The sequence below is a fragment of the Acartia tonsa genome, chromosome 2 (genome assembly GCF_053477335.1).
Source record: "Acartia tonsa isolate MP-2025a chromosome 2, ASM5347733v1, whole genome shotgun sequence".
Taxonomy (NCBI): Eukaryota; Metazoa; Arthropoda; class Copepoda; order Calanoida; family Acartiidae; genus Acartia; species Acartia tonsa.
Window position 1 is genome coordinate 53,978,392 of NC_137261.1, and position 16,623 is coordinate 53,995,014.

Genomic DNA, 16,623 nt, shown 5'->3' on the forward strand with positions numbered 1-16,623 from the left:
AAAATGGTCTAAATATTTAGCTAGACCCTTCAAACTTGGTATATAAGCCTAGTCCTATAGGTATTACATCTAAATGGCAAAAAAATCCAAAAATTTTTATTTTTAGGTTAGGTTAGGTAAGAAAAACCCTGCGGAAATGGGGTTTTTAGGCTTTTTTTGGTCTATTTTGATGTGGAAACTTACCTTAAATTGTTTTTTCTTAGGGTTTTAACTTAAATACACTGTGTTTATTCATATGGACATTATTTAAGATAATTCAGCAAGTCTTGGACCGACCCAAGAGGGGCTAGGTGGGTGGCCCGCAGGGGTTAAGTGCATTCTTCCCAATATATTTGTTGTGATACATCAAATCATAGGTTTTTTAGGTCAAGGAACTCAAATTCAGAGCTAAAATAAGTATTAGACTAATCTGAAGCTAGCCCCAAAGGGCTAGGTTGGTGGCCTGCAGGTGTTAAGTGCATTTTTTCCAATATATATCTTGTTATATATCAAAATGTAGGTTTTTTAGGTCAAGAAACTCAAATTCTGAGCGAAAATTACAATTAGACTAACCTGAAGCTAACCTTCCCGGGCTAGGTTGGTTTTCTGCAGGGTTTAAGAGCATTTACCTAACCTAATCTATAAACTTACTCATATTTTTACAAGTTTTTTTCTTGAATAAACTATGTCTATTAAAGGAAGCCTGCAAGAAATACCACTCTTTAACTGCTGAAAGACTGCCACAAGTAGACCAAATACCCCAAAGTTGAAGCCTTCAGCTTCTATAACAAATAAGTTCTAGGCATTTTAAAATGACATTTTATGTACAATGAAAATTTTGAAAGAATTGCAATGCTCATGTTGAAAACTTTGAAATTAAACTACGTGGCCTAGAAACAAAATTATAAGCTTATTTTTGTCATAAATTTAGGTTTCCAGTAACTGATTATACTTTTACAATAAAAATACTCATTTTTATAGTCAAAATCATTAAAAAAAATTAAGTTTTACTTGCGTTGTACCGAATGTACTGTAGCCAATCAGAAGGCTTAATCAGCTTAACAACCAATCACAGCTAAGCTTGTATTAGTTTACCCCTTTGTTTCTGCTATGATTTTCGTTTAAAAATGCAATTTAAATCGAATTTTTTCATAGATTTTGACTATGAAATGTGGTGTTTTTATTGTAAAAATGTAATCAGTTACAGGCAATCTAAGTTTCTGACAAAGATAAGGTTATAATTTTATGTCTAGGCAACGTAATTTAATATTGTTTTTTCTTTTATGAGCATTGGAAATCTTTCAAAAATTCCATTGTACATAAAATGCTATTTTGAAATGCCTAGAACTTTTTTGTTATTGAAGCTGAAGGCTTTAAATTTGGGGTATTGGGTCTTCTTGTGGCAGTCTTTCAGCAGTTAAAACGTGTTATTTCTTGCAGGCGTCCTTTAATGAGGACTTTATTTAAGATGATCCAGCAAGTCGGGGACCAACCCCAGCAGGCTAGGTGGGTGGCCCGCAGGGGTTAAGTGCATTTTTCCCAACATATATGTTGTGATACATCAAATTGCCCGCAGGGGTTAAATGAATTATTTTCCAATATATACCTTCTTTTATATCAAAATATAGGTTTTTAAGAAACTCAAATTCAAAGTTAAAATTGACATAAGACCTACCTGAAGCTAACCCCCGTGGGCTAGGTAGATTTACCGCAGGGCTTTTGTGCATTTTACCTAACCTAGAAACTTACTTCTTCTTTTTGTTTTTTTCCTTGAATAAACTGTGTCTATTAATGAGGACATTATTTTAGATAATTCAGCAAGTTGGGGACCAACCCCAGCAGGCTAGGTGGGTGGCCCACAGGGGTGTAGTGCTTTTTTTTCTAAAGTATGTGTTGTCATACATCAAATTATACCTAGATTTTTAGGTAAAGAAACTCAATTTTTTTTTATCTCATGAATAGACACAGTTTATTCAATAAAAATCCTTTAAAAAAAGTAAGATTCTAGGTTAGGTTAGGTAAAATGCATTTAAGCCTTGCAGGCAACCCCATAGCCCGCAGGGGCTAGCTTCAGATTAGTCTGATTCTATCATTAGCTCTTAATTTGAATTTCTGGACCTAAAAAAACCTATAATTTTATGTATGACAACACATACTTTTAAAAAATACACTTAACCCCTGCGGGCCACCCACCTAGCCTGCTGGGGTCGGTCCCCGGCTTGCTTGATCATCTTAAATAATGTTCTCATAAATAGACACAGTTTATTCCAGAAAAAAACCTAAAAAAACAAGTAAGGATCTAGGTTAGGTTAGGTAAAATGCACTCAAGACTTAGATTAGTCTGATGCTTTTTTTAGCTGTAAATTTGAGTTTCTTGACCTAAAAAACCTATACATTGCAAAAAAAAATGCATATTTTGATATATAACAAGGTATATATTGGAAAATAATGCATTTAACCCCTGCGGGCCACTGACCTAGCCCCCTGGGGCTAGCTTTAGATTAGTCTTAAGCTAATTCTAGCTCTGAATTTGAGTTACTGACCTAAAAAACTTATAATTTGATGTATTACAAAATATATATTGGGAAAAATGCACTTAACCCCTGCGAGCCACCCACCTAGCCCGCTGGGGTCAGTCCCCGACTTGCTGGATCATCTTAAATAAAGTCCTCATTAATAGACACAGTTTATTCAAGAAAAAAACCTGTAAAAATATAAGTAAGTTTATAGGTTAGGTTAGGTAAATGCTCTTAAGCCCTGCAGAAAACCAACCTAGCCCAGGGGGTTAGCTTCAGGTTAGTCTTGTGGTATCCGCCTAGGGTAAATGGCAGACACCAGAGTTCGAATAAAGACTACGGCAGTGTGACAGACGTGGACACCTTACTATAGAGAAGCTACGCTTCTCTAGCTTTCACTAGATAATGATCAACATCTATTTCAGTTGTCACTTTATTGAAGGGTTGTAAGATACTAAAGTTATATACAACAAACAATAACTACATGGATAGGAATAAATGATCATAACATAAAAGCATTATAATACATATACAATAGTCAGTTTGGGCAATCGTGATTCCCCATCCCTGGAAAGGGTGGGGGGGATTAAGAATACAGTTAACCATAATATAAATACATATGGATTAGGAATAAGGATGGTTAAAGATAAATCATACAGTAAAACATAGATAATTGCAATGGGTAGGTAGATGGCTATCCCTGTCTGGGGCAGGCAGGATAGCCCATGGAGCAGCACAATAGGTAGATAAGCATAGAGGGGTTGAGTGGTAGGTCTGGGTACTAAAGAGGGAAGGTTGGATGATTACTTGTGACAACAACAGTCTGTGTGGGGGCAGGTTTAGATCCTTTATCCTCAGGGCTGAGGTGGTGCTGATAACTTGGTGGTTGAAGGGGAAGGTTCCGGTGCTTAAGATGGGAGAGGGAGGGTTAACACCCCTCCCTCCATTTGCAGGACAACTGAGGGATAAAATCAGTACCGTTATCTGACATCTTTTCAGGTGGCTTCATAATTGTAAAATAACAGGATTTAACTAGGTGCGTAGCATCACTATAATGTCTTGGTTTCTGCATGGTCCAGAGCTGCCGAATACCACAACTCTCCCCTCGGAAGGCTGGAGGGGTTGTCTGCACCGCCAGACTTCCGACAGTGGTTGCGGCCTCCAGTTTGTTGTCCTTGTGGAATGGGTCCGCCAGGATACCAGTTGCTGGACGGTAGTGGACTCCAGCCCTCCCCAGGTCTAACGGAATCGGCTATATCTGTTGGAGTAGCTGGTCCTGTTGGATCTTCTGGCCGTTGGATGTGTACCTCTGAGGCCACCCTGGCAACCTCCAGGGGTGGCACAGCACCTGAGGGGGCTTGGACCAACAGCCGCCTGGTATACACCTCTTCAGGTTTCTCCACTGGGCTGGTGGTCTCCATCGTGTTGGTCACCTTGCTGCTGGCAGGCTGGCTACTGGATGCAGGCGCAGTTTCTTCGCCCTCGGGGCTGGTCAGGTTCATTCGGCTTCCAGGGTCTCTGTCAACGCGGGCAGGTGGTGGTTGCCATACTGTAGGAGCGTTGCCTCCTTCAGGCTCATTCTGGACATTGGCAGGGTGGTGCATGGCAGTCCGACCTGCGGGGTAGGGAAAGATAACAGTCCATCCTTTATGCCAGAGGCTGTCTTGGATCTGCAAGGGTGGCTCCACTCTAGTTGGCTGGGAGACAGGCCCATCCACGGCCACTGCTGCTGGTAGACTGGAGGCACAAGGCTCCGGATTTCCTCCCCTAGCCTGAAGGGGTCCAGGCACATTGTCTCCATCTTGGGTAGACATAATTGTTGGGGATCCTCTACTTCTATGGTTAGGCTCGGCACTTGGCACATCTAGTGGTGTTACTCCCCAGGCAGCGGTCAAAGCTTCTTCAGTTTGGCTGGTAATGGCTGATATCCTGGCTCCTGGGGCAGATGCAGGGGGCGCAGGCAAGTTTGGCCCAGCCCAAACTTCCTGGTACACCAGTGCAATACAATCACCTTGGCTTGGTTGAGGGAGGTAGACAGCTGGATGCAGTTGAGGGTGAGGGACAGCTGGACTCTCCCTGCTGGCTGGGGGCTCTGGCTGGCTGGGGGTGACGGGTGTCACCCCTTCCTCTGGGGCTGCGGGCTCATTCCGGGGTCCAGGTATCTCGGTGGCGGCGACGGTTGTCGCCCCAGGCACCAGTGTGGGGGCGCTGGATAGCACCCCCCAGTCTTCACAGGGGTCCAGGTCTCTCGGTGGCGGCGACGGTTGTCGCCCCAGGCACCAGCGTGGGGCGCTGGATAGCACCCCCCAGTCTTCACAGGTGGCGGCGACGGTTGTCGCCCCAGACATCAGCTTGGTGGTGCAGGGAAGCACCTCTCGTTCCTTCCAGGTGGCGACGCCGGTTGGCGTCCCATACATCGACTCAGACTCGCTGGGTAGCGCCCCTCGGCTCTTGCTGGGGGCGACAGGGGTTACGGACACCGGTCCCCTGTGATTGAGGCTGAGGTCCAGGCCAACCCGGTTGGGTTCAGCCGCTCCTCCCAGCACGTTGATCCTGGCCACTATGGTCCCAATCTGAGACACAGACTCCTGGGTAGCCGCGGCCCCAGCGGCAGCAGCTAATTGGGGTGACGGCTGGGCATCTCCCTCCAGGTGGACCTGGGTGGCAGACTGGTTGCATGCAGGTTGTTGGGCGGCCTGGTGTTTCTTCATTGCTTGGTCCCAACCGGTTCTACACTTGGCGGCTGTGTGGCCGTTGAAGCTGCAGCGCCCCTTCGTCCAGCTGGGTCCCATCAGGCCGGCTTCCCCAGGGTGTATCAACCTGCCAGGTCTCTCCTCCTCCAGTTGGGGCACCAGCTGACAAACAGGGTCTCCCCTACTAGGGGTCAGGCGGTGCTGGGCTGCTTGTGGTGGCTCCTTGGTTACATTCAGCCTCCTCCCCATACACACAGGTTCCTTCCATCCAACAGCGGCTCTCCTCCCCTGGGTGGCGAGGCCAGCCTCGGCCTTAGCTTCTGCAGGTGCTTCTCCACATGAGGGGTCCTGCCTCTGGGTATGCCAGGTAGTTGGTAGCAAAGGCCGTTGATGGTGCCAGTCGGAAGGGGGGCTATGATCTCTGGGGGGTACCTGTGGCCAGTGTGTGGACAGGTACCCACAGGTGGACCAGCAAGGCCCAGAAGATGCCATACTGATGGTAGCCTGGACTGTATTCCGGACTGTCAGCAGACTGTTGGTAGCCACCTGAGTTGGGCCAGAGTGGCCAGCTGGTAGTGCGTCCCTGCCAGGCTCCGTCAGCTGCTGGTGGGGAGCCCCTGCGGTGGTTCTGGTTTTGGCAGGTGGTGGCCTTCTTATTGACTCCCCTAGTTTGAGCTCTGCATCCCGGTGGGCCTCCATCTTCAGTAGCATGGGGGAACTTGGCTGGGACATGTGCAGTGGTTCAACAAAGTAGCGGCATCTGGTCTTGGAGTGTGGGGGGACAGCCTCACTGCTGCGGGTCAGCCCTGCTCCCTCCGTGCTGGGTAAAGTCTTCCACTGCGGCAGGTCACCATTCCCCATCCTTAGGCCGGTCCCCAGTCGTTCCATGCCTGGGGGCTCCCAGGGAGGCTTGGGTGGCGGCTCCCCCACCCCCAGGTACGCGTCGGGCATCTGGGTGAAGGGCCTATTCCCCTGGGACAGCTCCCCATCCTCCAGATTGGGGAGGCCAGTGCCAGGGAGGACCTTTCCACCCCAGAAACAGGTGGTACTGGCCCTAGGGCTGGGCCCCTTTGGAATCTCAGTTCTGGTAATAGTGTCCATCTTGGGGCTGGCCACTAAGTTTCTGAAGCTTGCCACCTTCTCATTAGGCTCAGTTGCATCGTTCAACACCCCCAGGAGGACACCTACAGGTTCAGCAATCCCCAGTCCAGTATTGCTATTTCTCGTACATTGAGCACCAACTGAACAGGAGCTGTGCAGCGGACATTCAGTCATCCTTCCAGACAAGGGCATCTCAGGGACCAGGGGTCTGTGACCTAGCATGTGTTTGATGTTCACTGTACTCAACACAGTAGGCCAAAGTAATAACAGAAGCAGTATCTTGTAGATATAGGAGCAGAGTAGAGTAGCCGCACCGCAAGGAGGTTCGAGCCGGCTCACCCCTAGTATAAATACTATAGCTGTGTAATTAGGGTGGTAGTCCACGTAGCCGTAGGCTCGGTCCTCCTGGCTCAAGAGTTTCTGTGGCTGGCGCGCCCCCATGATAAGTAGCAGGGGGTTGGTCTGTTTGTGCCAGCGTCTTGTTTAACTGTTGAGCCTGAGTTGTTCTCCTTTCCAGTATAGCTCTTGATTTCAGTGGTAACCAGCGGATCTTAGCTTAAAGGTAACAGGGAATATGTTAGGTATCCCCAGATGTCTCTAGGAGCGTATCCACTAGTAGATGTATGGATAGGTAGGCTATCTATATATATACATGGCTACATGCCCATATATATATATATACGTGTATAGGAATATCCCCAGAGCTAGCTAGCTTTTCCTCCTTGCTCCAAAAAAATCACGCTTCCTCTGTATATAGTTCACAACTATGAAGGTCGATGGTCCAGGTACACACCACCACTGCCCAGTGTGGGGCAGCAAGTCAGGCTATGTCCACAGGGTGGGCGTACTTTCGTTCAGTTACCATATCAGTTTCCAGTGTTGTTTGGTGAGGTTAGTATTCACTTATTTGTACCCCTGGTACAAAAAAAACAACCTTATTTATCACTTGGGTATTTATATATACATATATTTGCTTCACTAACCATTCAGCTTTGAAGTAGGGTTGGCAGGCTAGGAAGATGTTGAGGGTCTGAGCGGGTTTAAGGAACTGGTTTAGTTTTCCTTATCACACTGTAGACAGGGAGGGAGGAGCTTGCAAGTTTTTCTCCTAAAAAAATATCTCTGATGTATGCTATAGAATGGCCCCTCTCCTGTGTGGGTGTGTGTGTGTGTGTGTGTGCGTGAAATCTCCTGTCCTTGCAACGCGCGTCCGCACCGTCAAATCCGCGCACACGGGGAAAACGCGCTCTCACCCCTCAACTCGCTCTCTCATTGGTCAGCTTCGTCCGTTGGATTTATGATATTTTCCGCACTCTGTTGCGCTACCCGTGAATGGCGCTCTGTGTGTCCGATCGCTAGCCCCACACTACAGACGGACTTAATCTAGTGTGGGTAGGAAGGGGGAAGCGCGCAAGGGGACGGGGGTAACTCCGTCCGTTCCCCCTGTGAGAGAGAGGGGTAACTGTGGGCTGGTGTAATATTGCCTTTTCTTCTTAATCCTAGGTTTATCTATTATATCACCCTGATTGTATTTGCCTTCAATGGAGAGGGGCTTCTCCCCTTCCCTTGGAATAAGGGGTGTATTGTTATTGTGCTGTGGGCTTGAGATATTTTGATTGTGTATCAGGGTCCTTGTTTATATTGCATCTAGCTTTTATTATTGTCCTTATCACAATTGCATAACAAATTTGTTTACCAACTCTGTCCTATTTTTAGTTGTTATCACAATACCCAATAATCCAAGCCTGTTCTATTCTTAGATTTATCACAACACAACAATTTGTTTGCCAAGCTTTGCTCATAAATCTATTGTTTGGCCATAACACCAGGGTGGTAATCCTTGCACTGTAATATAATATCTGTTTTTTCTAGATGGGTGGCTGCGTTGTAGCCTCTCAGGACACTTAGAGTTGATGTAGTTTTTCTCTGTTCTGGTGCACTACACTCGTATGTTGGCTCGCAGCTTGCAGCTATGTGGCATGTTTCAGCCTATCGGCGGCAGGGAATGTCCCGTCCTGCTAGCGCCGCTTATCCAAATCCAGCTGATGGCGGCAGGGAATGTCCCGTCCTACTAGCGCCACTGGTTCGGATCCTGCTATTTCTTGCAGTAAAATTGGCCTATTTTCAGCCGTTTACACTTCTTTGGCTTGTTTCAGCCGGTCCGCAGGCCTGTTTCAGCCCTTTTGGCGCTCAATTCTCCGTTAGATATCAGCGCTGCTCGCGGTTATTCATCAAATTTCGCTGTCTTGCTTCCACAACTGCCGGATGCAGAGTTAAACTTTGCTATCCAGGGTGGGTAATTCAGGTTGCTTGTGTCAGTTTTGCCAGATTCACTGCTGGGAGTACCTTCGCCTCAGATGCGCGTCTGCTCTACACTTGTGGTTCGCCGTAATCTCACACAGCTGTCACCAAAATTGTGGTATCCGCCTAGGGTAAATGGCAGACACCAGAGTTCGAATAAAGACTACGGCAGTGTGACAGACGTGGACACCTTACTATAGAGAAGCTACGCTTCTCTAGCTTTCACTAGATAATGATCAACATCTATTTCAGTTGTCACTTTATTGAAGGGTTGTAAGATACTAAAGTTATATACAACAAACAATAACTACATGGATAGGAATAAATGATCATAACATAAAAGCATTATAATACATATACAATAGTCAGTTTGGGCAATCGTGATTCCCCATCCCTGGAAAGGGTGGGGGGGATTAAGAATACAGTTAACCATAATATAAATACATATGGATTAGGAATAAGGATGGTTAAAGATAAATCATACAGTAAAACATAGATAATTGCAATGGGTAGGTAGATGGCTATCCCTGTCTGGGGCAGGCAGGATAGCCCATGGAGCAGCACAATAGGTAGATAAGCATAGAGGGGTTGAGTGGTAGGTCTGGGTACTAAAGAGGGAAGGTTGGATGATTACTTGTGACAACAACAGTCTGTGTGGGGGCAGGTTTAGATCCTTTATCCTCAGGGCTGAGGTGGTGCTGATAACTTGGTGGTTGAAGGGGAAGGTTCCGGTGCTTAAGATGGGAGAGGGAGGGTTAACACCCCTCCCTCCATTTGCAGGACAACTGAGGGATAAAATCAGTACCGTTATCTGACATCTTTTCAGGTGGCTTCATAATTGTAAAATAACAGGATTTAACTAGGTGCGTAGCATCACTATAATGTCTTGGTTTCTGCATGGTCCAGAGCTGCCGAATACCACAGTCTAATGCTAATTTTTGCTCAGAATTTGAGTTTCTTGACCTAAAAAACTTATATTTTGATATACACGGTGTTTCAAAAAAAACTGTGTTTTCCGGTTTTGAGAAACAACCAGAAGGAATATGAAAAAAGGATTATAAGTTCATATTCTATGTAAAAATGTACATCGGACTTACTTAAGGTGTTTTTTGATATCTCTAAAAATGTGGCTGTACTGATTGGTACATGTAGGGGAAAAATGCTTGATGGTGAATATGAGATATCAATTAGATTGAAATAACTTGTATATTTTGCAACATATTGTTTCAAAAGTACAATATCAAAGTAGTAAAAGGTTAAATCAATGTCCCCATATGAAATTTTTTACATATTTTCTTTTCTGGCTCCATGAAAAGACCTTTTTAGGTTCTTCAGTTTTTTCTATTTCTCTATGACAAAGTCATTTTTAGAAAAAAAATCTCTTTTAATACTTTGTGCATTGACAAATAAAACAAGTCACTTTTTATTTCATTTCAATAACTTAAAAATAAGCAAGTTATCATGGTTTGAAATTGTCTGTAAAAAGTGCGTTTTCTTTAATTACTCATGTTTTATAAGATGATCTCTTATAATCTGTCAATCAAAATTAAGAGATTAAAGGGGGAGGGGCGAGGAACGAATATGAAGAATTTTAATACTAAGAATTAAAATCCAAGCAAAAAGAATATTGATTTTTGGTTTAAAAAAAGGCATTTTAAATTAAGTTTTAAATGTAATTATCAGATTATTTTGATGTTTATGTTAAAATGTTGTTTTCAAGTTAAAAAAGGATTTTAATTCAATGTTATAGCATAAAATTCTGTAAGAATACAATAACACACACACATTTTGAATTCTTTGGGCTCTAAAATGCGCTGTTGTTTTAAGAGATATTAAAAAACGCCTGTAACAAATTTGATGCATATTTTTATAGAGAATATGGACATATAATTATTTTTTTTGTACTCTAATGGTTGTTTCCCAAATCTGGAAAACGCAGTATTTTCTGAAACACCTTGTATAACAAGATATATATTGGAAAAAATGCACTTAACCCCTGCGGGCTACCAACCTAGCCAGCTGGGGCTAGCTTCAGATTAGTCTAATGCTTATTTTAGCTCTGAATTTGAGTTCCTTGACCTAAAAAACCTATAATTTGATGTATCACAACATATATATTGGGAAGAATGCACTTAACCCCTGCGGGCCACCCACCTAGCCCCCTGGGTGGAGATGCGATCCTCAATTTTCAAATTCTTTGAACGTACATATGAGACTTTTACAGAAATGCTTCGCATCCACAACTATCTATCTATGCTTGATATAAAATCAACACTATATAGATCATATTATGAACCTTTGATTGACACGTGCCCTGCAATTAACTAGTAGCACTCAGGGGCAAGACACAATTACTTTAGCTAGGCCCAAGGCATTATTTGTATCAATTTATGCATTCATAGGCCTGTCTCTACCTATATGACACCATATATGGGTAACGAAAGCCTATTCATGGTAATCTGTATGTGATTTGCTAATAGTATATGTTTATTAAAGATATTATGTTTATAGTTAATGTAATCATATAAACATCCAGTACATATATGTATGCCTACAACTATGCCTGATTTACGTCACATATTAACACACAGATATTTAATTGCACAGACAAACACTAAAATCCTGGTCCAGAGCTAATGTTATAGCATGTACCTCTTGAATTTATTCAGTTATTTACTAACTCTCCTACCATCAACTTCTCTTTCTGGCTTTAAAAAGGTAATGACTTAGTTGTTTGGCATGCATTGTAGTTTAAATTTAGGCCCCTTAGTACTTAGCATGAATTGAGCTCAGGCCTTATGTTAGAACTCTAACACTTAGCACAATTCACTGCTTGGGACTTAGGGCACATTTCTGTCCTACTCTACTTATAATTCAACACTTATCCTGTAAATATTTCCATACTTAACTTATGCACTTGTGATATAAATACACTTTATAAAAACATTTTCCTTCCTTAATACTTAATATACTTATATGATTCTGATCGAATATCAAAACCAACCATTTATTCTTAGGTTAAAGCAACATAATACTTCGCGTGGGTCTTTTGTTGAGCTTCCACCAGCTCAACCAAATTCGTATTATACTTGTGGGAATAGAGGGTTAAGCATTCTAAACAAGCGAACCGACGATGAGAATGTCTATGTGTATTGCATTAAAATTAGGTTTTAGTAGTACTCATAGAAGAGCGGTCTCCATACCTAAATTTGGACAAACTCCATTCGCACACACAATGGTGCAACTTACCGGTTGTATCTTAGAAAAATTTTACTTCATAAATTTTTTTCTTTTTTTTCCTTACTGTACCCGAACCGCCTAAGGCAAGTATTTTTACCAAAATCGAATAATTGTAGCTATGGCAAAATCGGATTTACCAAAACCTGTGATACTATTTGAGAGCAAGGTTAGGACTATGAGGCGTTTGAAGAGATAGGGACTGAAAGGCACGACACAAATGCAATTGAGAGCCTCGTGTACGAGCAGTTGCACTAGCTGACACTCTAGAGGCCCTAGAGAATGCTAGCATATTTGTGGCCATTGGTCGCCGCCCTATAAGGACACTCGCACTGGTTGACACTCTAGAGGCCCTAGAGAATACCAGCACACCGGCACCTCCATGTCCGCCTCTCTTTAGTAAAACACTTGGGTTGGAATAATCTATGATTGAGCTATGTGCAAAATTTTGATTTCTGGACTTGGTCAGAATTTTGAAATTTGGGAGTTGTGCTAGGTGGCGGAGTATATATATAAATCTTCGGACTTAGTATGATTTTTACTTATTCGGAAATTCTCTAAGTGTTGAAATACTTGAATCTTTGATACTTAAACCAGAACTTATTAAGAATCAAGCATGGAGTAACTTTTCATTTATAAGCTATCAAAATACTACTTGTAAAGGACCATTTTGAACTGCCTTATTAAATGAAAACTTAGGAGCAAATCCTATAGAACACGGGAAACGCTGTTAGTTGGGATACATATTGTCTTTGGAGCCATGTTTCTGAAACAATATGCCGAAAGCAGTTAGTACTCTTGAGTCGTAGTAAAGGGCCAAAAGATTAGTACAAACTTGTAGCATTTATACTCAAGTTAAACTATACTAATACTTTGGTGCCGTTAGAACCGATTTTCTGAGATTTGCACTTACTTATACATGCCTAGGACTTATATTCTTAATGCAATTCTGATTTATATGCGGATGTATCAAAATAACCATAGCCTCCAAAAATTTTGAGTTAAACAAAATATTTCAAAGTCTCAAAGATATTCTCAACATCGATCGGTTGGAATGATATAAGTGTAGACAAATTGCTGTATGCAATCAGAGAAATAACTCAAGAGACTTCCTGAGACTCTGAGCAAAATATTCCACTTTTGGACTTAGCACCGTTTCTATTTCTTTTGTTACAGAGAGAATCTCGAATTTCTGGACTTATAGTAATTTTTATGAAATTGTGAACTTGGTTGGAAATTTACCAAAAATTCGGACTTGTAATAATTACGATTTTTCCAACTAGATTAACAAATTTCACTTTCCACACTTAATAGAAAATTTTGTCTTAGAGTATTTTTGTCTTAGCCAAAATATTCCAATTATGGACTTAGAGAGATTCTATTTCTTTTGGTGAAGGATAATTTTAACACTCTAATACTTTATAATTTTAAAATCCTTAACTTAGCGAGATTTGCATTTAGTCAAAATATTCCAACAGTGGACTTAGAGTGACTCTATTTCTTTTGACTTATAGGCAATCTCTAAAGTAGAGTTGTGAATGAACTGTTAGGAAATTTCATCTCGGACAAAATATTCCACGTCTGGACTTAGAGTAATTCTATTTCTTTTGCCTCAAGAAAAAATTCACTAATTTTGTACTTGGCATAATTTCATTGAAAGGTTATGGACTTGGTCAAAATTCACTAATTTTGTACTTAGTATAATTTCAATAAGAAAATTTTTTTTTGACTTAGTCAAAATGTGCTAATTTTTGTACTTAAGATATTTTTAGATTTTTTTTTCCAAGCCAAAATTTATTGATTTTGTACTTAGAATAATTTCATTAGAAACTTTTTGGACTTAGTCAAAATTTTCCAACTTTGGACTTAGAGTGATTCTATTTTATTTTGACTTAGAAAGTTTTTAATTCAATCTTAACTTAGAAAATCTTTTTGTTTGTATGTTCCTTACAAACACATACATAAATACAATAAACAGTTCACTCAACAATAAGTAGGACATGAAAACTAAATTTTTACTTGCTTTGCTAATGCTAACATTTCTATTTCATGTACCACCAGGATTCAGCAGTGAAAGTGAAGACAAGTTAATTACTAGTGATAGTGACCATTAGTGATATAAAAGTATAGTCAACAATATAGGCCCTATATGTACTGAATAGCACACTTTAAGAGACAAAGTTCTATACACCAAACGCAGCAGGAGGTTGCAGCAGCCTACCTTGGGAGAGTAGGACGTCTCTAAAAGAAGTAGCAGAAGTACTACGGAAAAGTACCCTACTGTCTTTAAATATCCGGAATCATAAAATTTTATATCGAGAAAACGTATGTTTACTTAGGCTTACTAGCACATAGACTATAACCAAGTAACATAAAAGTGTGTCTACATATAGCCCAGAATTTTTATAACCTAACAAATTACTTTTAGATAAGTTAAGAAAAAAAAGTGCACTAAAATCAGTCAGATTAGTTTTCAGAAAAAAAAGTATAAGTACTGCTTAATTCAAAGTTGATAGGCTCCTTTGAAGTTTGATTGACAACCTCCACATTATAGGTTGGCCACCTAGTGTAGGATCTCACACTTCCTCAGAGTAAACTTGCACTTGAATATTGTAATACTACTAATTATAATTAGATTACATCCGGTCAGATAATTTTGAAAACAATCTTTACATATATAAATATAGGTATATCTAAATTGTATATCCCACTACAGTTATAAGAATTGAAGTCATAAGTGAAGCCCCAATTTTGCGCAAATTACGTTATAGGATTGGAAGGAAACCCCTAATACAACTATAAGTAAGAGGTGGCGAGATCTTTGACATTCAGGCAAAATTGTTGCAATATTATTAGAATATAGACGATCCTTTGGGAGTGAACCTTAGTAAGTTATATTCATAATAGCCTTACAGGAATAAGTAGATCGTAAGCTATAAACACATATCCTTGGAGTGAAGTAAGAGTTCAACAAGGATTATAAATTGCTGTTTTCTTTTCTCGACAACCATAATTTGCTAGGAAAGTCGACTCCTGAGCAAACTAAAAGTTAATTTGTGATAGTATATAAGCATACCCAAATTAACTCCGCTGCAAACATTACTTAACTTAATAACCAATTTGAATAGCTAACTAGCTCAAATTGACTCCATAAATAAAACTATATAAAAGTTAAGTAGAAGTGTTTCTACAGTTGAGCCTAATTAAGGATAAGGGTGCATTAGCGCACATCTTTAGAATATCAATCAAAAGCTCACACGTACGTATATACGACGTAGAAACAACTATAGGTGAAGCATATATCATACCCATCTATAGCTAAACACAAGTTAAAGCAAAGAATTGTTAACTTAAACAGATTCTTGATTGTTTTAAACTATACCCATTATTTGTAATCCTCTCGAACTTCCGCTATTTTTATCATAAAAATAGTACAACATTCCACTGGCATCTAAAAGAACTTACAGTTAGTTCTAAGACTTTACAACTATTATCATGTCATCTGCTCGCAAGCAAGGCCAGCAGGATGATGAAGCTGGTAAGGAAACCACTCCTTGTCGGGGACGCTCGACAACACCTGGTGTGAACACCCCTTCAGCTAATACAGACATTAGAGATTCCGATGCTTATGAGGAAATACAAATATCCAATTTAGAAGAATCAGAACAAATTGACAAGAGGAATATGAGCCCTGAGGTGAATGCGATATCTCTGGCCTCACTATCAACACAAGCTAACTTATCAGACTCATGGAAAACTGTTTCCCACAGACGGACAAAAGTAGCAGAACCAGCAGAAGAACTTCTACTCTCACAGAAACTGAACACAATACAACTTGGTAGACCTAACACGAGTGGTTCACTCGAAGTTGGAAGGCATCTCTGCACAAACTGTACAACGAGTATAGAACACAAGAGAATCCACACCACCAACACTTCGAAATCTAAAGAGAGAAGAGCTAACTACAGAGACAGACAAATTGCCAAAATAGAGGCCATCTCAAATTATCATAGACGAAAATCCACCGTTAAAGAAATGGCTACAAAGTCACCCAATCCCAAACCTCATCACAGGGATAACAGGGACAGGCATTCTCAGAGGAATACCAAACGGGATTATCAGGCTTCTTATAGGTTATCACCTGGACGCTACTGTGTAGCATGTGGACAATATTCTCACGACATATCTGATGGATGTAGATTATTATGTGATGATACAGGGCGATTATACCCAACTGTATTGACATCAGCTTTCTGTACAAACTGTTATAAGACATATGGTAAAGAGTTATACCATTCTCGACACTTATGTCCTGGAAGGCCAGCCATGATGGAATTATACCATAGTGGTAAGGTGAGACCTAGTGGTGTCTTCAGGCAAACATATGAAGACTGGGCTAAAGCCAATGCGGAGGAATCATCTAGAGATTGTAACCTCAGTGGAATCACAGCTGCCACAGCAGAAATAGTTCCCAATGAGCCTAAAGATCAAATAGGAGATAACATTACACCAGCAAAAGAGGAAGAAAGAAAATTGTACCTTCATTGCTCTGGTTGTATGCCAGAAGAAATAGATTGTAAATATGACTATGATGTATGCATGACAGCTTTACTTGACTCAGCAACAGATAAAAACATCATATCAGCCAGGTACTATAGCAAGTTGTTCGGCATAGTAATGAACGATGATGAAAATCAGCTAGAAGAAAGTCATGATCTATCAGTTACACGTGCAGATCACAAGATCCCCGAACCCAGAGAAGTAACTCTCATGATTCGCCCCACATCATTCTCAAG